We start from the raw sequence: 26699 nt of genomic DNA, 5'->3' as shown, positions 1-26699 counted from the left end.
AGCTGTCAATTTTTCCGCAACATTAGTATTTTTCTTTGATAAACAGACGATACACAGTCACAGTAGAGAGACGATAGATTCCTGTTCACGCAGCTTTCTCCATATCTGTCTGTACACCGTCCCTCCTTTTCCCTCCCCAGCGTACAGGTAGAATGGGAGAATAGAATGCAGTCCTGAGCTTTCGGGATGGATGGCTGCTCTGCTGCTCCATGCATTTCAGGGCTTTGGGATTCTCGCTGTAGCTGGGCCCAGATGGTAGCCTCCCTCCCTGATCACTGAACAGATTGGTTTGTGGTGAGAAATCACCCGGGACAGAGTGGTGAACCAAGAGCGGTGTGAGAAGCAGCCACGGCTTCATTTATTGTCATTTCTGAATATTGTTCGCTTTGCATTGTTTTGCGATTTACTTTCAGCGCTCATTGTTTATCTTGTTTTATTTTTGACGTAATTTTTTCCCCCTACTTAGCTAAAACATTCTCTGCTGCCTTCTATTCCTATCGTAACAGACAAAGAAGAACTTTGTTCTTAATACTGTATTTTGCTGGCTGATTGGTGTTGGTGAGATACAGAGTTTCTGAATCACCTGCACCTTGCAGTGCTGAGTGTTTCTGTCCTCCTGGTGAGCTCTCTGACACTGTAACATGAATATATAGTGCCGAACAGCACCTGTGACTTTGGACCCCTAGAGAAACTGCTCCATTGTATGGCTCTGCTAGGCTGCAGCTATTCTGGTGGTCGGATCTACTTGACCTCCTTGTTACCTAACTGCATCAACTGGGGCGGCTTATGGGTAATTGTCTTTTCCCTGTCCCTGAGCTGCCCCAAGGTTCTTAGCTCTTACCACCATTCTGCCGGGTGTGAGGAGCATGTGTGGGGTGTATTTGTGTGTGTTTGTGAATTCAGGTGTTTTTAAAGGTCCTTTGAGAAATTCCTGCTCCCAGCATTGTATCCTCCCCACATATATTTTATTGCATTTCATTACATTTTTTTTTGCTTCTCAAATAGCAGCATGACATATCCTAACAAGAACCTGTGAATGTTAGAGAGTTTTTGCTAAGTGCCACTCTAGATACAATTTAGTTTGTTGAGGCTTTAGGGCGGAGACAATGGAGAGAGACAGACAGAGAGAAGAGAGACAGAAAGAAGAGGGAGGTAAAGAGAGGGAGAGGTATTTGGTGCAAGATTCAAATGGTTTAAACTGCATAACTGCATGTTTTTGTGTGTGCATGTGTGTGCTGGGGGGGGAATAATTTGATGGCTGAAATTTTAATAGTGGATCATCAGTGCATTTTGCAAGCATGAGGTATGGGGTTAGGACTGGGGTGTCGTTTGTGGGCCCTTGTCAGATATGAATTAAATATAAATAAAGCTGGGAACATAGGTCCACATGTGACAGTGAAAGTAGTGAATGGATACAGGTATGGGATGGAATTTGCTTCAGGATTGAGCAGTTCATTGAAAGTGCTGGACCTGTACAGTCCATTGTTAGAGGTGTTCTATTTCTGTTTCGACTCCCATCTTCAAATCAATGAAAAGCAGTTTTGAGGGACAGCCAGGGAAGAGGATCTGCTACAGGAGATGACTCATGGGCGCTCAACCAGACCTGTAGGAGAGGAGGTACCCCTTACCCAGCTCACCTGTATTATAATACCTGGGTGAGTGGATGCACAGGAGAAGACTGTGGCAGCAGATGAGGGTTGGGTTATTAATGACATGATGGATAACTCAAGTGTATTACTTCTATGCGTAGATGGATATAACTACAAAACAATTACATTTCAGTTCCTCACCCACTGTAACCCATGATGATGTACAGGCTTTAGGGAACTGTAATAAGAATGGCAGGTGTCAAGTTGGAGGTTCTATGTACATTTCGAACTGAACAGACCACGGTACTTGGTTGTATTGATTTGTATGCATCTGTGCCAAAGTCATGTACTTTCATGAGAAACACTAGGCAGAGCTACGTGCTTTAAAGCTTGTCTCTCACACTGCACCAACAGTATACGCCCTTCACTCAGTTCACCTGCTATACTTCATGACATCAGGTGAAGAGAACAGTCACAGTCAGAGGATACAATGGAATTTAAACAATTAGAATTTATGATTCTTTAATGTGTTAACAGCCAAGGTCTACCTCGCTTTGTAGTGCCACACCCACTCTATATGTCTCTGTAGATCTTCACATAGCTGTGAAATTTTTTTTTCCCCCTCTGGCTGCTAATGTTTATGCATCCATTCCTATACTGTATTCCAGTGCAGTGTCTAAGTGCACTTATATTTGATTTCATTGTAGCATGTTTTTGGGTGCACTTTAGAGCTGCATTGATATGTAAATTCATGCATACCTGCTTCATTTCCATAATCACAAAAGCACCAGCCCCCTCTTCCCCGCGGAGAGGAAATTCACAGCGAGCGGTGCCAGTTTGTTTGGTTCGTGCCCTCACCCGGCTCTCTGTGGAGTGACAGTGCTGGCGCTGGGCACGCCAGGCCCGTGGGTGCATTGTGAGCGAGCGGTGGGACCCAAGGTCAAGTCCTCTCTCAATGTCCGGGGTAATCCGCGTGGCTCATCCCCGGTCTGAGTCCTCTCAAAGCGGGGGGAGGAAATCCCTGTTGGCTGCTGTAATAGGATCTGATCGGAGATGAGCAGAGCTCCATTGGTCTCATTTTTTATTTACTTTTTTATTTTTTGAAGTCAACATTCATTTGATAGATACATTTTTTTAATACATTTCAACAATTGGGCAGCTACTGCTAATTAGCAGATGAACTACCTATCCACCTGGCTAGGTAGGCTAGGTAATATGCGACTACTAACAAAGTGTAATTATACCTACGGGAAGAAAAAAGTGCATTTTATACACATTGAAAAGAAACATTTTTTCTAACGGAAGTATAATAACTGTCTTATCAAATGCATATGCTTTAAAATACATAGCCTACAAGTTCAAGGCACTTATTAAAAGAGAATGTGCTTTTGGCATGCACTTGACATGGTTAAATTTATCAAAAAAATTAACAATGTTCAACAATGTCCCACAACCAAATAGGAATCTATCCAGAATGTTCCTCAACTTTCTTGCAATGTTGTCACATTAGCTGGGCAGTTACCTTACTTCATATTTCATTGAAAGTAATTTAAATACTTTTTGTGTCAGCAAGTTTAACAATACAGCACTCAAATGACCCATTGATGGTATTCTGTCAGAGGTCTAACCTGTTGTCTGTATGTGTTCTCCTAATCAAAAAATATAAAATAAATTCAGGAAGATCCCATTTGTAAAATGAAAGCAATTAGTAATTAGCTATTTTAGTGACTTACCAGTACTATTTCTGTCGGCAGGTTCAGCAATCACAGCTGCATATGCTTGAACCTCTTTGAAATGTTAATAGCAAAACAGTGCAGTTCAGTGGAGCTAAAACAACAAAATGTCTGAAGCTACAACGTCCATACTGCTTAAGTTGTGTAACAATGTGAATAATCTGAGTAACATGGGACACGTAATTTGTATTTTTGTATAGTAACCTCCAGAATTCAAATTTAAATATTAAAAATTGAAATTAAAATACTATCTTATATAAGACATCTCCTGAATTGTTAATGTTCTACATTTTGAGCACTGATTATAATGATTTCATCATGAATTATTAAAATTATTTTATTTACCATAATAAAAAGAGTGTCGTTTTTTTGCACCGAAAATAAAGAGAACAGCAACATTATCTGGATTGCCTGTTTTCAAAAATGGCATCATTAGGCAAATTGGGAATTTACTTCTGGTCTTTTCTAGGTAAACATGCAAATTTGAATGAATATGTTCTGCTTAACTTAGAAGATAGTATTGGCTTATTAGTACTTCTCATAATTCTCTAATACTTGAGGTAAGCCATCTTTTGTAAGGCCTATCCAAGTAATTACAATTATTTGGTTGTTATCACCTTATTGCTATTATCTTAACGATATTTTTTGTAGAATATTTCAAAACCCCAGTTGCTTTGCTCAAGACAGTGTGCTTGCACAAACTACATCACCATGCCTTCCTACCCACTATAGTAGTTATGTTATTTTATCATGAAGCTTGTACAGCATGATATTACTTACATGAATACTACATTTGGGGTGGCATAATGGGGTGGCACGTTGATACAGGGAATAGCATTGTTGTTTCACAGCAAGAAGGTACCAAGTTTGATTCTTGACCGAGGGCCTGCTCTATATGGAGTTTGCATTTTTTCCCTGTGTCTACGTGGGTTTCCGCCAGGTACACAAGTTTCCTCCTGCAGTCCAAAGTAGGCTAATTTGAGACTCTAAATTGCCCCCAAGGTGTGAACGCGGCAGTAAATGGTGTGTGGGCTCTGTGATGGCCCTATCCAGGGTGTGTTCCTCTCTGTTGCTCAGCACATGCTGGGCTCCAGCCCTCCCATGACCCTGACCAGGAATAAACAGTTTAAGAAAATAGATGGATGGATGGATGGAATATTACATTTGTCTGAAATAAATAATGTTGTACACAAAAGCCTATCGTCATATATTTCCAAATTTACAATCCTCCTTACTGTCATACTACACTACTGATGTAGATAGTGACATTATCTTCAAAACAAATATATAAAATAAGAACACATGACAAGCTCAGTATGATAAATACTAATAGATGTGCGCTTTTAATCAGAATTGTAATTTGATGACTGATGTCCAGATGCGTATCAGAAAGAAGCCTAGGGTTTAAGAAGAAGGGTTTTCTCCTATTTCCTGTAGTTGGATGCACTGTAACTGTTTTTGTTTTTTCAACAAAACTGTCCACATCCATTTATATCCACGACACATACAATTTCCATAGGAACAAAATGATAATGAGAGTACGTATGCACTGAGAGCTTCAGTGATGTTCAGTAGAAGTTGGTTTATCAAGAACAAAGTACACCTGAATCTGATGTCTCTGTCCTACAATTTAACCATATAATTTAGGTTGTTGTTGACGCCTTGAAGAAAATATGACTTATAAACTATGTAATTTTAAGTAGACCTTACATAGACACGACTGGAATAGGTAGCGTAAGGAGTTGAAGGTTCTGGATGCTAAAGCTAGCTACCATAGGTGCTCAATGTTTGATGGCCTGGGTGCCACCCATCTTTCATTTACCTGATTCAAATCATACCTGTCCGATAGACAACATTACATATGCCTTAAGAACCACAGCTCAGACTTTGCTGCTGTCACTGAGGGTGTTCAACAGCGTTCAGTGCTGGATCCATATTTTTCATTATTTATCTCCTAGCACTTGGTAAAATCATGCGTCATCATGGCGTACTTCTACTGCTATGTGGATGATGCTCAGCTTTGCATAAGCTCCAAACCCTCCTCTCCACTTTCTCCTTCATCTCTCAACAGTTTGCATGACATTAGAATTTAGATGACCCATAGCGCCCTCAAACTTAACAGTGACAAAACTGAATTCTGATGCTTACTGGTTCTGTATCGACTCTATCCAAAAGCGCAAATCTTGTACTTCCCTTTGACAGCTTCCCTATATCACCTTCCACTCATGTGAAAATGCTCAGTGTCATCCTTGACTCCTCTCTCTCATTTGAACCACACATAAATTATATAATCAAAACTCCCGTCTTCCAGCTCCGCACCCCATAGCTCTGCCTCCTCGGCATGGCCTACCTTTCTCACCTACTTGTGGCTATACTATTCACCCACTCACTCACCTCTGCAAGGCCATTTAACCATTTCACATCCCACCACTCTGTTGATGGAGATCGAGCTTTCTCTTGTGCAGCATCAATGCTTTGGAACACTCTCTCCTCACTCCATAATGGTGAGACACTCCATTTTTAAGAAGCATCTAAAAACAAACCTCTTCACTCTAGCATCCTCGTCTCCCCCCCCACCCCCCCATCCTTCTTGGTACTTGTAGGCTATTAATTTGTTCCTGTATGTGCAGTGTACTCGCATAATCCTGATTGGTACATTTTATGTGTTTTTTGTAATTTACCATAACAAAAATTATGTTATGTATATGTTATGCAGGTCAGTATTTTTTCATTTGTAACAGTTATAATGCTGTAATGTATGGTGACCTTGAGTATTTAGAAAGGTGCTGGATATATAAAATGTATTATTATTATTATTATTATTATTATTATTATCATTATTGTTGTTGTTGTTGTGGTTATTATTATTATTATTATTATTGTGGTTGTTTTTATCATTATTATTATTATTCAAGTATGCTTTTAGTATAGAGAACTGCTAGGACTTGATGTGGTGCAGATTGGGGTCAATTCCATTTCAGTTCAGTCAGTTTTTGAAAGGTATTAAAATTCCAATTCATGATTTGAAAAAGCACACAATGTCTAGAGGACTTTTCAATTAATTAATTACATTTCAGTTAATTTCCTGAACTGACTGAATTTAAGTGGAATTGACCCTAACCCTGGTGTGAAAAGTTGTGTGGATCGCCTGAATCCTTGTTTAAAACCCCATTTGTTTCCTGTTATACAAGCAGATAACCAGACATCTGAGTGGTCACAGCATTGTATAGGATGTCTGTCAATCAGCGATGGAGGGCTGTCACCCTCAGCGACAGGCAAGTTGTTTCTCCATCTAATTATTATTCATGAATCAGGGCCACACCCCCCAGCCCGGGTGATGATGGCTATGACAAATGAGGAAATCAAGGCTGGAGAAAATTTGATTTGGTATCCCATTAAATCTCCCTTTGGTTCAGAGTCAGTCTGTGTGTCAGGCTGTGGTACATGTAAGAATAAGAGGTTGACCGCGTAGATATCCATCATTGTTGATTTCTTGCAATGCTGTTGATTTTCCGTTGCACTGATTACTGCCATTTTTAGTTCAGTATTTGAACTAAATTGGCTATTTATTGTTTTTTTTAAGTATTTCATGTTCTATGATGAAGGAAACTGATATCCATGGACTGATGCTGTTTATTAATAAGTTTGTTATAAACATTGCACCATTGCTAAAGATTTGCATGAATTCTGAAAAATTATTTAATTAAAATATAAAAAGGCTGTGCTGGAGATATTTCAATTATTCCATGACTGAAGTAGCAGTAACAGGGCCATATGTAGTTAATATGACCATGTCTGTTTTACACAGATAAGGATATTTTTAATAAAAACGTCCAGTATATGCAAACAAACCTGATTCAGCTGCTTGTGGCCAATGGCTGGCTCATTGGAAAGATGGGATTGAATACAAATATTTCATAATGAATAATATTATTCAGCTGTCTTTCAAGCTCAAAGATGGCACAAGAACATTTTTTTTTTACTCAAATCATAGGTTCATCTAATGTGACAGAATTTTTTCATGGCATTTACTGTTTATTTTCTTTTTTTTAAAATACCATTTTCTGTTTTCCAGAAGCCCTTAGCAAATGTATGCATGGAGTAAAGCAGGTGAGTCTGCTCCTTGCAAACTCACATGTCAATGACCATGCGAAAGTGTTCTGACATAATATCTGTATTTCGGTTTCATTTATTTCAGTCTACCTGAAACACTTTTGTTTAAAGCACTAAATGTTTTTCATTTATTTTGAATCAAGAAGCTTCTTATAATTGCAGCCAGCTGTGGTAACTGAAATGATTAAATACACTATTGTCATGGACGGGTTATGAAGTCATGGATAGATTATGTTTCTGAAATGACATTGATTGTATTGCTATCTGCAATGCTTTTTAAACAGTGTGGTTGTTATTTTTATTTTTATTTTTTATATATAGAAAAATGTCAAAATCCCTTTTTTCTTTCTCACTTCCTATTTTCCTTTATCTTCTCAAATTTTCATTTAAAAAATGAAGTATCTATGAGTTTGTGTGTGAGAGTGTGTGTGTGTGTGGGGGAGGGGAGGGGGGGGGTTGAGAACTTTCAGGAAACAGTGAAGATAATTTAAGGGCCACCCAGCACATGTTCATCACTGTGAAAGCATGACCTCAGACCTTGAATGTTACGCAACGCGGGGCCGTAAAATATGCATGCTGCAGAAGTAGCCGCACCCATAAATCCTTCTCTTGCTGTGCGTTGTGGGGATATTCGCCAGCGCGCCCCCGCCCTCCTTTGGGCACTCTCTGGCTTTCCTGGCGGAGACACACTCACGCCAGCTCGCTGGCTGACCGTCTCTGAGTGCAGCGTTTTCCCAGCGCTCCTTCTGCTGCCACGCTCCGCCAGGGGAGCGATTGCATAAGCTTTACCTCAACAGAATAACGACGCTGACCTTTGTTTTAATGCCTTCTCTTAGAACTTTCTTTTTTTTAAAGGCAAATATTTGGTACCCGTCTGGAGCTTATCTACGGGGCTTTAATTATGGAAGTGGTTTTGTAATACTACCACTGAGTGGGGGTGAGGTGGAATCGTCAGTGTGTCTGCGAATCGCAGAGGAGGGAATGACGAAGGGGAACTTGACAGGAACAGTCCCGCGCTTCACATCTTTGCACCACTGCATGCGCGCATCGTCATTTTTAAAAAGGGAGACGACCCCGAGTATGTTTAGCAAAATATATGCATGCATCCTATTAAGAAAAGCCAAAAGAGAGGAACGTTGAAGCTTTTACAGTAATTGATATGTATTCCACGGATAGGCTGCCAACAAAAGGACACTTGGAGAAGGTCTGCACCCCCTCTCTGGTGCTCCAGAGGGGACGTGCTGGAGAGGGGGGCAGGCCCCATAGAGAGATGTCCCTCCGCACCCTCACCCCTCAGGCCTCAGGCAATCTGGCTGATTGGAAAGTCCCGTGTTAATCATAATTCCTGCTATAAAGCGACGCTCGGCGTGCGGCCCATGCTGGAGCAGTGGAGGTGGGTCAGGTCATGACCCTGTCTGCGTCCCCCATCTCCCCCATCACCCCCTTCCCCCATACCGTACGGATTCACCCCCAACACACCCACACACAGCTGCCCCACCTGCCACTCTGGGGTCAATGCTGAGCTGAACATCAGAGTTTAATGATCCAGCTGGAATGGGGGATGGTTGTTAAAATTTGCAGTAAAGAAGTATGGACAGATTCACAATTGGAAATGCACATTGGTTATGAAATGAGACTCAAGAAAATTCATAAAAATTTCCAAAGCCCCCTTTTTCTGTGTAAATCTGTGTCAGTTAATAAAATGATTGAGATGGCAATCTTTCTGGTATAATACGTGATGGTGGACGACAGAATTAATAAATGCTAGGATGTTTAAAGTTCACATGAAAAATACTTTAAGATTAACAATATGCAATAATAATCACTGAGTACGTGTAAGTGGGGCCATTCATGCTGTTATGAATTTATAAATTTCATAGTGGCTCTTGTAAAACATTATGTTGCACAGAATAGGCCAATTATTGTAACACTGAGAATTTCAATTGCAGAAAAAGCCCACGCCTTTATATCTCTTATCGATACGCATTCGGAATTTACATTTTCACTCAGCAGCATCAATGTATGTAATGTGGAATATTGTTTCATTGATTAGTTAAAGATGGCTATTGTTATGCCGCTTGTCTTTGTCATTGCAGTTTTAAAATCAGCAGTCATAGATAACAAAGACAGAATTTAATTGCACATGGAATGTACTACTGCCCTCTTTCACATACTTGTGTACCCAAATCAAACTGGCTGTTAAAATGCAAAACACAAAAAGGTTAATAGTCTTTATATGCCACTTTTCCCCAACAGTAACATCGAGAACAAATATATAATTATATAACATCTTACAGCGAAGTATTTATGAAGGATTTCACACTCAAAGTTGTTTAATATGTAAATAAAAAACAAGGCAAACTTTTTTGCATTTATTTTTAATTTGTTTTTTCAGTTTGAACAGGTACAGCCAGTTCTACACAGGGAATTCCACCTTGTGCAGCAGGAACTACAAACAGAACCTTATTGGATTCTCTTGTACATGGGATATCTAAATAATGATTTCGAAATACACTATGCACCCTTACGACATGCTGCTGTTTTCTGTTCCGTTTTGTTTTTGTGTTGATACACTGTTCTCTAATCCACATATCCACAACCTCTCACCCTCCCACACCCCACGATCAAGGCACTGACAGCTGTCAAGCTTTCAACATATCTCCAGCGTGGAGGCGGCCATTTGGCAAAAGTGGAAATTATTGTTGAAATAAATAAATATCAGTAATGCACAAACTGTGTCTGTTCTAGCGCTTAAGAGTTTACATAGAAGTACTATTTGTAAATGAATGTGATGCATTGAGCTGATTTTTTTTTAAAGCAAGGAGCAGTGGCAAAGGGATAAATATTCAAATAAGTTCATTTCAATTTCATTTATAGTTTTCCGAAACTTCTTTGTTCAGTACAACAGTTCAGAACTAACTTAATTATGAAATTAATCATTATTTTCATGTAAAGCGCTTACCTGTTTTTCTGTGCTTTAAAAATTATATACATTAATTGCGGAGGGTGATAAACAATTTATTTAATTTATTTTGCAATAAATTACAACTTTTCTCCAAATAAGAGAGGCCAGATACAAGGATTGATGATAAAATTCTGATTAACTGTAGTGTCCACATTTCCCAAAAGATTTCTTTCTCAGAGATTGTTGACTAAAATTGTCTTTAGATTAATTACCCCGCGCTCCTTTGTTTACATGAACAAAAATTGTTAAAAACAGTGCTATTATTAGAAGCAATATTTCAAAAACTCCTAGACTTGTACACATTAGCTCAGCATTAATACTACCCTTCACTGTTTTCTAATATTTGAATGAAAACAAGAGAAATAGAAACATAGAAGGGTCCGATTCATTATATTTGTTTTAGTATGTTCCTACAGATGTGAACATTTCATAAAATCAATTAAAATGTTTTATTAAATACTGAATACACAGTAAAATGTTTAGTGCTAATTCAACCCTATAGGACTCATGTACTCTGTTAGAGCTGCATTGACTGGATATTTTACTCTGTAAGAAAATAAAATGGGTATGATTGAAGTTTGAGATTTAGTGCCAGTTATCTGAGAGGGCTAGCTTCCTGAAAAAAAAGAAATCAGGCAGAAACAGAGGAAACATTTTCATTTTCTGTTTGGGACATTAGGTATTAAATGAGGTTATCAGCTCCACCATTATCCTTTGCATGTCTCTGGGTTTTAGGTTAATGTAGCCAAGCCTTTTCCAAGTGCAACATCCAAACACGATGGAATGGATTAGGGATTACACAGGGATTAATGACAGTAATCTGCCTCAGAGACTCTGATTGGTCTGTATTTCCAATCCAAATGGGAACACAATCATGTTTAAAGAGCGCTGCTTCCTTCCCAAATGGATAATATGCACATACACCCACACACACGCACACACACACATGCACACACACACACACACACACATGCATGCACACAAGCACACACACACCAAAGCTTGCGCACATATGGACAGACACATACAGCCACACACCCACACACACGCACACACGTGCGCACACACACACACATGCACACACACACACACACACACACATGCATGCACACAAGCACACACACACCAAAGCTTGCACACATATGGACAGACACATACAGCCACACACACACACACACACACACACACACACCCACACGCACACACACATACTAGGACAGAGGTGCAAATTAGTCTTCAACACACAAGCACCAGCCAATTTTATTCTGTGGTCCAAAGTGAGGAATGGCATCATGACTTCATATTGATCTATCCATGCTCCTATTTCTCTCTATCTCTACCAGACATAACAGTAGCCTGGGATCTGACCTCTTTCCAGATTGTGTTTTCCTTCATTCGCTGGAGCGATGAAAGGGTGTAGATAGATGTGTCTGACATGTAAACTGGGATTGGCGTGGGGGGAATGGAACTTTATGGAAGTTTGCTGATGATAATTTGGGAGAAGATGAAGAGAAAAAATCTTGGCACACTTAAAGAGTGCCTTAAGTACTGCTTTGATTGGCATGGCAGTTTATCTTTATTATTAAATTCCATAATGGAAAATCGACCCTTTCCCGCAGCACTGTGGAACCTTATCAGCCTTGGACTGCACCAGATGAGGGTGCACTTTGAAAGATAGCACCGAAAAACAGGGAGAAAGGGACATAAAGAGTAACGAAAGTCTGTATAAAGAGAGAGAAAATGATGACCCAAATGCACTTATCTGCATATTTTCTGTTGATGCTTAATAATTGTTTCAATTTTAAAAACTGGAATAATTAAACTGTAAATGTATTTATTCATTTATGTGTGTTTCTTGCACAAGCTCAACATCTCTAAATAATCTAAGAATATTGTTTGCAATGACAAAATATAGCTTAATTTCATCACTCAAAGTATTAAGTGCAGATAGAACCATGGGCCTGTGCTCCTATACTGGGGTTAATGTACTATATGCAGTATTTATTTAGAAAGCTGAAATGAGCTAAGAAGCAAAAAGAAGTAAGGCAGGTGATATGTGCGAGGGGTATACATGGAATTCATTTTCTTTCATCATGAATCTCATTAATAAATTAAGCACATGCTTTCTTTGAGCTGCTTTACTTCTGAATCGATCAGGACCACATTTTGTTGTTTGTGTATTTATTCATAAATGTCTTTTTTGCCAAGGACTGGAGACAGACACAAACATTGAATGTTACAGTACCTATCTTAGCTTGGAATTTAAAGTATCATCTTTTGGTAACTACCCAAAAATGTTCTGACATTTATTCAAGCAATGTTCGAAAGTGTTGACTGGCACACAAAAATAGCTGTTTCCTGCTTTCAGTTGCTGTGCTGCAGTTTAAGAAATACTATTAAATATTGTTGTTATCTTTCTATCATAATGAAAACAATAATTCACTGTTGTTTAAATATTTAGATTTCCCTAAACCCTCAAAACTTTATTTTTTTTTACTTATTTTATTTAGCTTTAAAAATAAAATGAATTTATTTATAACATTTACAGTACTTTATTTTGGCATTTATTTTCTTATTTTTCACTATCAAAATTCTACGATTTTTTTTAAGTCACGAAAATTGAAACAGAATTATCAAGGTTGTCGCAAAATATAGTTTGCATGGGTCTGTCTGTTTTAGGCATACAGATTATCTGCAGGACCATGTTCTGTTTTCAGCAAGGGCTGCAGCAACAGCCAGCATCCTTAAATGATAAGACAGTAGTGGTTAATGGTAGACAAGGACAATGGGGTGGCTGGTGTGTCTGAGGCCTACTCGTCCTGACAAAGCCTGACCCTTTTGTCTGTGTAAGCAGCACTGGTGACAGATGGCCAGGCTGCCCTGCTGAATTTGTTACCTTTCGTTCTGACATGCAGTATGTCCCAGAGCTGACTGACCATAGAGAGGGGGGCAGATGTCTATCCTTCTCAGTCTGTCAGAGAGAAGCATGCATACACTCCATCCACCGTACGCCATGCATTTCATGAGGAAATCAGTGTCGCCTTTTTATAGTGAAATAAGATGCAGTAAAGTATGGAGACATAGCAATATCTTTGACTAAGAGTATGATTCTACATCTGATACAAATATCTTATTCAGTGCACATGCAGCTAAACCCAAAGTACATTGAACCAAAATCTGATGGATTTATGTTGGAAAACAGAGTTACAGAACTATTTCTTTTCAGCTCAGCTGGATTTATCTGGATGCGTCCAGATATATTTGAATTTCATTTCATAACCCACATCAAATATGCAATCCCAGCATCATGTGGAACATTAATCTGGTGTTACATTAAGTGAATTATTTTCACTTTAATCAGAGTTTTTCTTCCCTTTAACATTTGCAGAGTAACATGCAATTCTATAGCCCTACGGGGAACGCAAGGGGAGACAGCAAGGCCATGAATGTGCCGGAGTTTTCCGGAACGTGACCGCCTTGACAGCAGTGAAAGTCAGAGCAGGAAGTTCAGGAGGGCTTGTTGAGTGATGCAGTGAGGAAAAATTGTACCTCTAGAGCAAACAAGCTTTTTTGTGCAGTGAAGATACTTAAAGACAATGAATAAGTAATTGAAAAACACTGAGATAATAGGAGTGTCTCGGTGTCTGTGGTTGTTGGGTACGCGCAGTCGATCCTGGCCTGGTGATTTATCACTTGCCCGGCAGGCTGAGGGGCCAGCGGGGCCTTTAAGGGGAGGTTGTGTGGAATTGGGGTAATTTGTGTGATCGCGCATTGATTTATAGCGGTAGCAGAGGTTAATAACAATGTCACTCATTCCCGCTTATTGTTTTCATTCTAATGTCATTACAAGGAGGCACTGCAGACCCCAGCACATCTGTGTGCGAGAGAGAGGGTGTCATCTCGAACCAAATAACACCCAATGCACTACCTCGAACGCTCCTCATTATTTCCATCTTTATAAGGCAATTGTGCACTAGTAAAGACTGCGTTCAATTATGAACTGGAGCTTCAAGGACTGCTTACACACATATAACCATGATATGATGGAAAAAGCTATTCAGTAATGTTGATCAGACCTTACAGTTACCTGACATTACAATTAAATTAGAAAATAAATTAGAATTAATAATCAACCATTGTATTAACTGCATCTTTTAAAAACAGAAAGCTATGCAAATAGTATAGGAATATTTTGAATGCTCTGAATTCAGGTGTGCAGTAGCAACTCTCACGACAATAAATAGCTGTACGAAATGAGTATTGTACCTCATCAAACCTGTGTTTTGTAGTTGTCCAATGACCATGATATGCACTTTTGTACATCGCTTAGGATAAAAGCGTCTGCTAAATAAATGTAATGTAATGTAACCCCAAACTGGATTATTTCAGGACTTTTTTGCTGTGTTCCACGGTAAATAGCAGGAATTCTCCTCCAGTACAACTGAATGGCCACAGACAGCCCAGGAAAGGCTTTTCCCAGTTTGATCGCTCATTCAGCATTGCTACCTGCCCGCGTGACAGAGCAGGACCTGCGTGACAGGCCTATTTACGTTCCCAAATCAGGTGTGTCCATCCTGTGGCCCAAAGGTTCTACTGAAGTCCATGAAGAGTTATTGTCTGGCCTTGGCTGTTTTCTGTAAGTCAGTCAACAGCTTTCCCACTAAGTTGTCAAGTCCCAGAAGTACAGAAAATATTGAATTATGCGCAGGCACCCACACTGAGATACACACATACACACACACACACACCCGCGCACGCACACGCACACACACACACACATGCACGCGTACACACACACAGACACACACACATATCACATACAACATTATGCACATGTGTGTGTATGTGCGTGTGCGTGCACATGTGTGTGTGTGTGTGTGCGTGCGCGGGTGTGTGTGTGTGTGTGTGTCTGTGTGTGTGTGCCCTTTGTGCCCTTTTCTGTTATGTCATTTTGTGCAACTAAATTGCCTTTGAATTGAGTCCCACTGAATTGTGATGATCTGAGTTATACTGACTTAGATACAGGAAGATGTCAAACTGCTGTGTGTAAGTAGCAGGATCATAAAAGCAGAGCATGATAAACTAACATTATATTGAAAACCTAATACTTCATAATTGCAAATTAAATCGCCTGAATTTTCATAGGTTATAGTCATAGAGCAGAAAGCTGTTTATTGCGCAGAGTAGTCCGATTTCTTCTAATGCTTATTTCCAGTGTCTTATAACAAATCCCTAAACTAGAATACAGCAGCATAAAAATATCAATACATTTGTCAACTAGACATTGTATTTATAAATTAGTTTTATTTTATTTTACATGATAAAGTTTCTACCATAATAACACATCAAATGGAATTCACATCTCAACTGAAATTAATATTTACTTCACAGACAACGCTCTGATAGGGCACTCTTGGCTGGTATCATGGAAATAAATTGTCCAAAATAGTTTAAACATAGACATATTATGCATTAGTGAAATCTATTTCTGTGTGGTTTGAAGTCATCTCTTGATAAAGCGTTGATTGAATAGAATTCTGTAGTATCTGAGGCAGTCAGCAACGTATTCAATTTTTTTTCTTCTCAAAAGTAGAATAACAGTGTGGTATTTTCCAGAAAACTCATGAATCTGAAATCTTTTTTGGCAGATTCAGAAGAAATATGAAAGGTTCTCCTTCACTGTTTCAATCATATTTTGATTGAATTCAGGAAAGTTTTTGAGGACACAACTTTGAAGATCAATCTTTAAAGAATTAGTCATGAGAGAGAATAAAATGAAAAAGAAAAACCTCTTGATACTATAACAGAAAATCTCACTCGTTTTCTTTACTCTTCAGCAAATTTCAGTCATCTTAACCTTCTTTTTTTCAAGGGCACCTTGGCTTGTTTCCTGAAAATTCAGCAATCATATATTGGATCTTGAAATAATGTTTGAATTTCGCAGGAAATGTCAAGAACTATTAGAGGACCAAATCTTAGCTTTTTGAAATGATATTTAAATGCTGCAGGAAAAGCCAATATCTGTTAGAATCTCAGCATTGCTATCTAAGAACATGGTTCTAAAAATCCCTACAGGTTAAGAGAATGTACATGTAATGTTGTTGTAATGTAAAAATATAGGGTTTTAATCCTTTAAAAAAAATTATTTTCTTTTTTTTTTTTTACTTTCTTTGTTAATACAAAAGTAGCTTGTATATGTAATGTACATGTACCTAATTTTGTTCTTTAGTATAGTCTGCCCCCGCCTCTGTTGAACGTGTTTTTAACAGTGCTTCCACTTCCCCCAGAAGAATTACATTCAGCATTCTCAAAATTTAATTCCTGGTAGGAAAATGTTTTTTTCTGTTTTTTTATGGTTTTTGAGGCCCTTTGTTTGTGCCCATCTACAGTTCTCATTGTTTTCTAGAGATCTGTCTTGTTGTTTCAATCGATATTTGCCTCATGCTGTATCTTTCATTAGGTCCCACCTACAGTAAAAGAGCAAAGATTTGCCAAAAGTGCAGTATACATATTACCTTTCGGTGACTTCCAGAAAACATGCAAGTTATATGTCTGCAAATTTTAGCCTTTTAGTCAAGAAAATTGTATAACATTTCCTCTTATTTTGGCAAAGGACGAATTACTCAAGCTTTTTCAGAACTCTTAACTGAATATGAAGGTATAAATCTAGAGTTTTGCTCCAGGATGTAGGAAGCACTTAAGCCTGGTATTTTAAAATCATTTATGTGCATCATTTTTATCATGAAACACATGATCAATTATTTTTGATCGCCTGGATAATATATATTTTTTTATTTCTTGTGCAGGACACAGATTATTATGTATTTATATATATTATATCGATATATAAATTATTATATTATAACTGTAGCAAAACACATTGTTAAATTCTAAAAGACATTCTTCCATATATCTGGCATTAAACTAATAGCCAAGTGATTTTTGACATATTACATTTTTTGGAATTAAATAAATTCTTTTGTAGTTTGTTTTGTGAATACTCAGAAATATATGCACAACATTTTTTTTTACGTGACATGGATTGCAGAAAATACAATGCTTTAATTGCCTTTCTTAAAAATTACTGATGCATTTTTCATAAACTGGAAAGATGTCTGAGGCGTTTTATACTGTTTTCCAGCATAACAATAAGGTTTAAGACAGAGCAGTGCCAGCGTCTGTCTTGCTGTCGTCTCTCAGATTGACTTTCACCGTAGAATATGTGTTCTTTTCCACTAGCTTGTATTTTTGTGTTGAAAAAAAAAACATTAACCTCAAACAGCCTTGGATTCTGTGCAAGACTCAGAGTCAGAGATCTGCAGTGTGAGACAGAGGTGACCCGTTATGAATAGTGTTCCTGGAGGGCTCAGGAAAGGGGGTCATGGTGTTTTATATGGATCTTTTATCAGCGTAAAAGCTGGTGGCCTGGTGAACAAGCGGGGCAGTGGGGGGTGGAGGAGAGGGAGGGGGGCGGGGAGCAAGGGCGAAGCATACCTTTGCCGGCCGCGGGTGAGATAGCTGGCGAATAGACGGGGGAGGGGAGTGAGGGGGGAGTGGGGGGGTGGAGCAGGCCGCAGGCACCCTGCGGCACTGTGTCGCATGGAGAGACTCGGCACCATCGCCAGGACCGTGGAGGGCGCTGATGCCATCTGTCACTGTGGCTCGGTGGAGTCGGTGCGGCTCGTGGCAGTAAGGAAGGATTAGGCCACTCGCAAAATATCAGAAAATATGTTTCAAAATAAAGTCACAGGGAAAAAAAGTGACACATTACATGCATTGTATTTCTCTGGCTCTGTCTATGTCCCATTATGCATGTCCATGTTTATGTGCTACAGCAAGAGTAGACCAATGTCAACATTCAGTGTTTACAGGGTAAGCACCCTATGCATTTATGTTCAATGGCCTGCTTTATGTATCCAGCCACAGTGATGCTAGCATTATTGAAAAGTGCGATCGGTACACGTATGTGCATGAACGTACGTTCTAGAGTGTGCATCCGTGTGTATGTCTGTGTGTCTGCGAGCGTGCATGTTTGTGCACGTAGCCGATTGAGATTACACGCCTCTGCCACTGTTAGCCCTCTGTGCAGCTTATTTGAAAGATTTTGGTTGAATAATCATCCCCCCGTCTGTTGAGGTCAAGGTCGGGTGAGGTTAGACGTCAAGAACAACAACGGGTGACTGCGCGTCTGTTTCGCTGGATAAGCCTCGGCCAGGCGGTATGCACAGACGTGCCGCCCTGTGTCCCCTCTCCATGTATAGCTCATGTTTAAGCTGCCACGCTTATGCCTGATTTCCATTCCAAATTTATTGCCCTCCCCCACTCCTCTTCCCTTACCCGCACTGCCTGACCCGTGAGGTAGTGATGGAGTAAAGGGACGCATTGTTATAAATCTAAGCCAATGCCTGCCACACTCCTCCTCTATCTTTTTAAATGGCTAATGACTAGGAGAAGGTGTTTATTAGTTTCCCTCCCCCACTCCCCTCCATGCGAGCCCTTATGCTGATGGCTGGTGCTAGGGGGGTTCTGAGTATCCGACACGTGCCGCGTCTCAGTTGCTGATTCACATTCCTCCCAGCCCCCCCTCCCCCCAGCCTTCCCCCATCATGGCACACTCCTCTGCTCCGTTTAACACACTCTCCCTGTAAGCTGCTTTTTAGAGAAGAATGGGAACACGGTAGAGCGCCTCCCAGCCCCAACGCAGGGGTAATTAAGGTCACATATTTTCTGCTGCTGTAATTCCAGATTGCATTGAAAGGCGGCATCGCTGCGTGCGGCTCTTGTGAAAAGAAAAGAAAGGGGGATGGAGTAGAGGGTGGGGGAGAGAGGGCGGGTGTGGGGTTACCTGACGTAGCGCCGCTGTGATCTCCTACCGGGAGATGCAGAAGCCCAGCATGACTCGGCCTCCACCTCTCACCTATGGCTCTAACAATTCACATTTCATATCTTCGTGTTTGCCCTGCACACACACACACACAGATATACTGTATACACACACACACACACACACACACACACACACAAATACAACGCACACACTCGCACACACACACAAACACACACACACATCTCTGTCCTACTCTTTCCTAAATCCATCTCCTCTATCCACAGTCAAATTTACTGCACCTCATCTTCACTTCTCCAGGATGAGTGCTGAGTCTACCTGAAGCCCTGTCCCCCCATCCTTGGCTTGCAGCATGTGCACTAACACTCCAATCCGATCCCTTCATTCCCCCCACACCCCCAGTTCCGCTTCACTTCCCCCATCTCAGGGTAGTGCCATCTCTCTCTCTCTCTCTCTCTCTCTCTCTCCTGTATGTCTCCCTACTCCTTCCCACCCTCTTTCTCCCTCTTTCCCTATATGTCTCCCTACTCCATTCCACCCTCTTTCTTTCACTCTCTCTCACTCTCTCTCTATCTCTCAATCTGTGTGTCTCTCTCTTTCTCTGCAAGTCAAGATATGATCACCTTGTCACATTACAGCTCCCTTTTAGTATTTTTTGTTTTTAGTACTTTATATAGAATGTACAATTCATATTGTTTGAAAGGCTTTTAACATTAAAGAAGTAAAAAAAAAAAACAATGGATTATGTTACATGGCGGTGGTACTAGGTTTAAATGCAATTTTGATAGGCCTGCTGGAGACATTTTTTTTTTAAAACATATTGAAATCGGTTTTTGTTACTGATAAAACAACCCGTTGTTCAGCCATGTTTATATTTCAGAAGAGTAGCATTCTGCTTGATCAGCCTCAAAGTGAACATTGTTTCAGTCACCCTGGAGTTCACTCCATTGCCTTCCCTCTCCCACACCCTTTGTAGGGTATACTCCAAAATCTCACTTCCCTCACAGGTCTGAATGCTTGGTGGCACCGGAACCCAGAGCATGCACATGTTTTTTAATTGCCATTTTTGCTATTTCATGCACTGTATGGGTTTGAAGTCATAAAAAGTAGGAACTGTCTTGGTAAACAAATGGCTGACAAAAGATTCCTCTTGAGGAATTGGCCCTGTTTGTGCTGAGAAAGAGAGGTGGCAGACATTCGCCTCACTTAATACTTGCGAGGAACATGGAGGCTTCATGGTACTGTGGTAGTATAGCCGGTTACCATGGAAACAGGAGGATATGGTTTTTTTAGTGTGGTGATTTTACACAGATTTATAAAGATGATATATGAAATACTCTTCAAATATAGAACACGATAGGACCACGTCTATCTGTCTTTTTCTATTTCAATAATTATATTCATTACATGTGCTTTATTCATTTTTTGAGATATGGAAAAACTATTTTTGCTTCATTTTTCGAGATATGGAAAACTGTGATTTGTTTTCTTTGTTTTATTGATCAGTTGTCTGCCCTCTTAAAGGAAATGCAATTTATCTTACTAATCTGAATTTTGTACATTGACAAATGAAATGGGTTCATGTCTTGCATCATTGTTCCAATGAAAATGGGGGTGGGGGGGGGGGGTGAGGGGGCTTTTAAATGTATGGTTGATATGATGCAGGCTTTGTTATAAGGGCTCGCATTTTAAACTGCTTCACTCCGTAATTGTGTACATTCTCCAGTGCTAAACACATTGAACAAGCAGGATCTGAGTTTTGCATGTGAACAATGACAGGACATTTTGTAAATATAATGCTATTTCTAAACAGAGATTCTGGTTCTGCAGTGCTGCTATGTGTCATTTTCCTTAACTTCCTAATTAGTCATAATTTCTTCAATTCTCTACAAACATATCTTGAATTGACATAAATAAAGAGTGATCATCGGTGGGTGAGAACATGAATCTGTGTGTGTGCGTGTGTGTGTGTGTATTCGTTTGTGCGCGTGTGTGCGTGTGCTAGCATGCATGTTGGTGTGCCTGTGTGGGTATACATACGGTGTGTGAGCTGTGTTCCTTTCCACTGAATCAGCATGTCGGTTATAAACAAAGGCAGGAATAGTTTTAATTGCTCTCTTAATTGATATCAAACAAAAAGGCACTAATTGGGTGTAATGAGACAATCACTTCTTAGCCACTGTGGACCAAATGATTTAGAAGACTAGCACCAGTGTTCAGAATTGATTGCTCTCGTGGTGATTTACATATGAAAGGAGAGAAAGAGAGATAGAAAGGCAAATATAGAGACTGAGAAACTGTCTTAGTTTAGGAAAATTAAAAAAGACAGAAAAAAGAAACAGTTTCTTAATTTATTTCTACACACCAAAAATGACTGAACAGTGTTTCTGGGATATGATATGACCTCTTTATGTATAATGAGTTCCTAGAGGGAATTATTTGAATCACTTTGGCACTCTTGTCCCTGTAGACACACTGGTGTCGCTGAATTTCTTCTGGGATGAGTTTCTCATTACAATGCTCCATTTATTCTTTCTTCAGTCTTCTTTTTCTGCAGTGGGGGGTAGGGGATGGGGGGGGGGGGGGTGTGCTTTCCTGGGGACCTGCTGTGGTATATGATGAAGGGTGGGAGAGCAGAGAACGGCTGGCAAACTTAGTAGGTGTAATTCTCTGTGGTGTTATCGATTTTACATGACCTTTAGATAAAAACACAGCATCACAGTATGGCCAATTCAATATCAGAGGTACTGATGAAGTCTTCCACAGAAACCACATTGAAACCGCAGGGCTGTAATGTCCAAACCTCCTGACACAGTATGGCCTTCGACACAGCAGGACAATGTCAGAGAAGTTTGTGTTTTTAAAGCACTGCATTGAGCGCAGATATTTTAACTCGCCTGCAGTATTCCAACACAGAGGAGGGCACAGGACATAGGTCTGCAGTCAGATATACTGGGGTTCTTATGAATTCATTCATTTCAACTAGATTCCCAGCATTGCACTCTCTGAAGATCAAGAGAGAGATTAGGGTGGAGTGTCTGGCTCCAAGGGTTGGAGAAAAGAGACAGGGGAGGGAGAGAGAAAGAAAGGACAGGAATGAAGGCGAGAACATGTTGTGCTACCGCATCAATTGAATTTTCATCTTGTGTTTCTTTCTCAAGCTGTGATGGCAAACACTGACCTCAGTTTTGAAACATACAGACATTTTGATCAGGCAGAACCACACTGTGTGAGAGAGATTAGAAATTCCTGTTTATAAATGATTTTTTTCCCCGTGAGAACATGATAAAAACATTAAGATACTACTCATTGTAATATAAACATCTGAACATCAATAATATAGTGAAGATGTATTTTTACAAAAGCAATAAATAAAAAATATCTAGGCTAATTTTGTAAATCATAACCAAGAAAATGTGTGAGTATCAGAATGTATCAGAGAATGTACTGTGCACATTTACATTGCTGTCAATACAAATGGCAGCTACAGTCACAGAAGTTAAAATATACAGTGCAGTCTATAAGTATTTGAACAACGACACAGTTTTTGTTGTTTTTGCTCTGTACTTCAGCGCATTGAAGCCATGTCAGCTATATTTTGAGGTTATTTGCATCCATATTGAGCCTTTTTATATGTAGTTCCCCCATTTTAGGGTACCAAAAGTAAGCAGACAATTCAGTCAGCTACTCCGCGGTTTCTTGGCCAGTGGCTTGCTGCTGCATCTTTATTTCATGGACAAGAAAGGTAACAAAAGGTCTAGAGTTGATTCTAGGTGTACCATTTTCATTTTGAGTCTGTTGCTGTTTTCTCTCAACATGTGGACCAAAGAAGTGTCAATGCTAATAAAGATAGATAAAACAAATAGATTGAAAACACTTTAGGATCTAGGCATAGATGTGTCAAAGACTACCATCAAGAGAAAACCACATCAGCATAACCTCAGAGGGTTCACCACAAGATGCAAATCACTGGCACGTCTCAAGAGCAGAACGGCCAGGTTAGAGTTTGCTTAAAAAAAGAGGGCATTTAAAAAACTGTAGAGTTTTAGAAAAAAAAAGTTATAGACAGATCAGCCAAGTATTAACCTTTAACAAAGCTATGGAAAGTGGAAAGTGAGGAGAAAGAAAGGAACTGCTCATGATCCAAAATGTACCACTTCTTCTGTAAAGTACGATGGAAGTAAGGTTATGGCTTGGGCATGTACAGTATAGCTGCCACTGGAACTGGCTTACTTTTCTTTTTTGATGATGTGACGGCTGGAGGCTATGGAGATGAATTCTGAAGTGTACAAAAACATCTGCTCAGATCCAACCAAATGCCTCAAAATGCATTGGATGTCGCTCCACATTTCAGCAGGTCGAAGACCCAAAACCTACTGATAAAGCAACTAAGGAGTTTTTCAGTGTCAAAACCAATAATTGGACTGCTCTCGACTGGCAAAGGCAATCACCTGACATGAATCTAACTGAAGATACATATGTTGAAGACAAAACCCTCAAACCAAACAGGAACTGAAGATGGCTGCAGTACAGACCTGGCAGAGCATCACTGGAGAAGATACCCAGTATCTGGTGATGTCTATGAGTCGCAGGTAGTCATTGAATCCACAGGATTCTCAACCAAGTATTAAATATGAGGAGTTTATTTAAGATTATTTGAATTTATCCAATTGCTTTTGGTCCCCTAAAATGGGGTGAACTATGTATAAAAAGTACTGTAATTCCTACATTGATCACCCAGTATGGATGTAAATGCCCAGTCTACACTTTCACCGAATATTCATTGTTTCTATTTAAATCCAATGTGCTGGAGTGCAGAGCCAAAACAACAAAAATTGTGTCACTGTTTAAATTTGTAAGTTGCAAGGTACTTTATTTATGTAATGTGCCAAAATAGGCTCTATTAGCTACATTGCACCTGGAAGCATTAGACTAAACATTTTATTATGTTTATTATGACTTGCCAATGAGGGAGGAGGGGGTGATATGTGGAACATGTATTTCATGTGGTAGGCCCCACGCTTTCCCTTCACCATAGTGTAAGTGCTAAAGGCTAAAGTACAACAAGCTGAAGGCTCATTCCACTACCCCAGCATTCTAAAGTCATAATGCCATCCCTCTCATAGACACCTAAAACCCCTGGATTTTATCCTATTTGCCACATACCCTGCTGTCCCTCCATGTCCCAGACAAAACAGAAGAAACCTGGCAGGGTTCTTTTTGTTTATCTCTTTCTGACTGCAAGATAGAGTGGCATTATGGGTAAACCTACTGTGTTTATCACAATGAGTGATTTGCATATGGTTGTAAACTTGAGTGTGAAACTGTTGAGCATAAATCACAACTATAAATCCTGACAGATCATCTCCAGTTGCAAAATTTTCAAAAAAAAAAAAAAAAAAGTATTTAAAATCCTAGTGAGTGTATGATGGAGTTTAGCATGTTATTGTTTTTCCTCTCTACATGCACTCTGTTGGCAAAAATGTACTGATTGAAGACCGGCTGCACATTAGTACAGTATGGATCATGGTTTCCTATCTTCACCATTCTTATTTCTTGATTACTTTTTAAAATCTCAACAGGTGATTATTTGTTGGTAATTTGCTTTTCTGGTCCCTTGAACCACGCAGTACCATATTTTTCGTGTCATTCCCAGGGGTAATTTGGCTCCTGAAATGACGCCTTTTTTCTTCCCTCAATGCGTTCCTCTTCGATTTCCTGTCTGGGTGGTGGCCATCACTTGCAGCTTGTCCTTGGAGTTCACCTCAGTAAAGCGCCTTTACACATCCGTCCTGCAACAGCCTGAACTCTTGTGTTTGCCTGAATGCCATTTCACTGTAGAAATTTGCCTGAATACACAGAAAAAATGAAGTGATGGACACTTCCTCTGTGCTCTGTAATGCCTCCATACCAGCCTATACCATTCTCTCTCTCTCTCTCTCTCTTCCTCTCTCTTTTTCTCTCTCTCTGTCAGATCTCAGTTCTTCTTTACACAAGAAGCACAAGAAAGAAAATAATAAAAGGCATTAGCTGGGAAATTACATTTTTGGCTATGCCAAACTGCCTTATTATATTTTAGGTCTGAAATAGATCACTAAGATAACAATTCTTCACTTTTGGGAGTTTCTGTTAAAATAAAATTCAGTTATTGATTGGCATATACGTCTTTCATGTGCAATGAAGTATATTTTATGTATAGATGCATCTGGTGACAAGCTGGCTTTACAGTGGCTGGTATAGGGGCTTTGATAGTATTTCTGGTTTTTATACAGACCAGATACTATCTCAAATATCCCTAATTTAACAAGGGACAAACAAAAACATACGCAAACTATCCCTTTAATTATATTTAATGTGCTTCTAACTTTGAGAACGTAGAAAGAAGTGACATGGCAACATTGACAAGACTGAAGCCTGAACATGTATTAACAAGTTAAACAGCTAAAATGGAAATAAACAAAGCAACTCTGTTCATTTTGCTGTTATTAGGTTGTTGTTTTCTCCTCCTTAATTCATTGTCTGATTACTCAAAATGATCATCTTCAACAAATTTTGAATAGAGAGCATTTGAAATCAAAAGATAGACTGTAGCAATGGGCTCTTCTGATGAGCCATAAGGTGTTGGGTTTTTATGGGGGTCCAGTGAATCCCCATGCCTTTAGTGTGGACTATTTGCAAAGTTTTCTCTGTTCACATCAAATCAATCCACATTCTGAATTGTCGCTAAAAACATTCAATTGAATTAATCGTGCTACAGTACATACATGGAAGATGCTGGATGTTTTTTAATATGTCTGGGAATCTATTTTAGAAACATCTCACGTACTTGACAGATGAGCAGGTTTAAAAGTGATTTTTTTTTTCTGTAATGGGAAAAATAGTATGATATTGTCATACAACTGCCTCCATGCCAGATCAGATGATCAGAATTGAATTCTAAAAAATATGTTTCTATGATTCTATTGCTGTGAGTAGAGGGCTGACCTTACATGGGGCCATTAGAGATCATGGCCAAGATGAGAAGAGAAAGAGAGAGAGAAATTAAGGGAGAAGAAGCCCCATCTTTTGTTTACCATTCTCTTTTCATAGATTGAGAAATAATGATACAAAAAATACCAAGAGGAACAAATGATGGTAAGTGCTGTCATCATCGCCATCACCATCACAAAGGCAGTAAGTGCCCGTAATGTGCAGGCCTGTCCGAGAAATAAAAAAAACCTGACAAAGGGGACATGCATCTCTCTGCTCTTACACCGAATGCTTTCGTTGTTGTGGGCCTTATCTTCTCCCAACAATAAAAACGGCCATTGTTTTGGCTCCTGTTGGTGCCGGTGCATTATCTAAAAGGCCCGTGGTGTGCGTGTCATAAATAGAGGTTATCATAAGTTGCAGGCGCTGGCTCTTCCCTGGGGAGTGAAATGCGTTTTTATAAGGAGCAGCCTGGAGGCAGCCGA

General features: G+C 39.6%; 2 long non-coding RNA genes across 4 annotated transcripts in view; both read left to right on the top strand.

The window, feature by feature from the left end:
• Positions 1–6597, top strand: part of LOC118208642 — a 33748-nt gene extending 27151 nt beyond the window's left edge. For 2 of the 3 annotated variants that reach the window (XR_004761608.1, XR_004761606.1), the window contains one exon: positions 6517–6597. This is a non-coding gene — a long non-coding RNA (uncharacterized LOC118208642). Of the gene's footprint in view, positions 1–6513 lie in introns of all 3 variants that reach the window. The other variant, XR_004761607.1, reaches the window with a different exon arrangement.
• A 799-nt stretch (positions 6598–7396) lies between these two features.
• The window catches only part of LOC118208643, a 28664-nt gene continuing 9361 nt past the window's right edge, over positions 7397–26699 (top strand). Inside the window, exon 1 of the long non-coding RNA XR_004761609.1 lies at positions 7397–7432. This is a non-coding gene — a long non-coding RNA (uncharacterized LOC118208643). The remainder of the gene's footprint in view (positions 7433–26699) is intronic.

Source organism: Anguilla anguilla, chromosome 11 (assembly GCF_013347855.1).
Source record: "Anguilla anguilla isolate fAngAng1 chromosome 11, fAngAng1.pri, whole genome shotgun sequence".
Taxonomy (NCBI): Eukaryota; Metazoa; Chordata; class Actinopteri; order Anguilliformes; family Anguillidae; genus Anguilla; species Anguilla anguilla.
The sequence above is the reverse complement of the archived record's forward strand: the minus strand, read 5'-3'. Positions and strand labels throughout refer to the sequence as shown.